Genomic DNA, 1301 nt, shown 5'->3' with positions numbered 1-1301 from the left:
TGAAAGCCTTTACATAAAAAATGCTTTTCACTGTGAAAAACCCCCCAAAACAATATAAATAAGAAATTAAGTAGATGCCTACTAGAGATGCATATAATAATCGACATGACATTTATAATGTACATGAACAAAGATATAAATATCACATACTGTAATTAAAGTGCACTGATTATTATTTCTATGGAGATCAACTCTTTAAAATTCAAATAAAAGGTTTAGTTTAAATGTATCTCCAGAGCATAGTATAAAGGTACATTTTTCTGTGAGGCTAATTTATTAAAGAGGGCTCCTCACACAAGGCTGCATTCACTTCAATCATCCAATCTCAGTCAGGAGTATAAAAAAAGACATTATTTTCACATGAAACGGATTCTGTATTGGGTGCAGCATAGTGACTTAGTAGGTAACATGGTTCCCTTCTCAACCTTCTAATATACCAAAAATTAATATAACCAGTGTATAAATGAATATAAATAACACAAATAAAAATTATATAAAGATATATGAATAATAAAATTAAATAAAAAAAGCTGCCACCAAATAAAGTGCAAATATGTGTTGAGCGCTGATATATTCACGATTGTGGAGAAAATATCTTTATTGGAGAAAGATTACATATCTTTATTGAAGAAAGATTACATATATATTTGGACTTCACTTAGTGGACTTTTTTTGTCTGTTTTAATTATATAATTTTTTTTGGCACATATTTGCACTTTATTTGGTGGCAGTTATTTTTTTATTTTTATTTTATTTTATTATTCATATATCTTTATATAATTTTTATATATGTTATTTATATTAATTTATACACTGGTTATATTAACTTGTGGTATATTAGAAGGTTGAGAGCGCTGTTTGTGGGATTATCTATTTCACTTTATATATTGTTTAATTAATTTTAAAATAGCAGTTTTAATTGAAATATTAATTTGAAATATCACATTCATGAGTCGTGATGTTATAGGTTCTTGGAGGTATTGATAGTTATATCGTTACCATTCTTTTGCCTATATATTTAACACGGTTTCCTTGCAGTGCTGCAAATCTATAGTAAATAAAATTCACCATCAAGGACCCTGAGGATGCTCTGGATTTTCCTTCAATAAACATAGTTGTGAATGTGAAGGTAAAATGCAGGGGGAATAGCATTGATTCATAATTAGCAGAATGTCAGTAATGAATTCACTGGGAAATTCATGCAGCAAATACTTTCCTAATATATGCTTGTGTAATAATTAGGACTCTTGCATACGGGAGTAAAAAATGCTGAGTTTTGTTACTGATCTGAAATGAGATGC

This window comes from Staurois parvus, unplaced genomic scaffold (genome assembly GCF_062004578.1).
Source record: "Staurois parvus isolate SC_StPar_1 unplaced genomic scaffold, SC_StPar_1.0 ptg000199l, whole genome shotgun sequence".
Lineage (NCBI taxonomy): Eukaryota > Metazoa > Chordata > Amphibia > Anura > Ranidae > Staurois > Staurois parvus.
The sequence above is the reverse complement of the archived record's forward strand: the minus strand, read 5'-3'. Positions refer to the sequence as shown.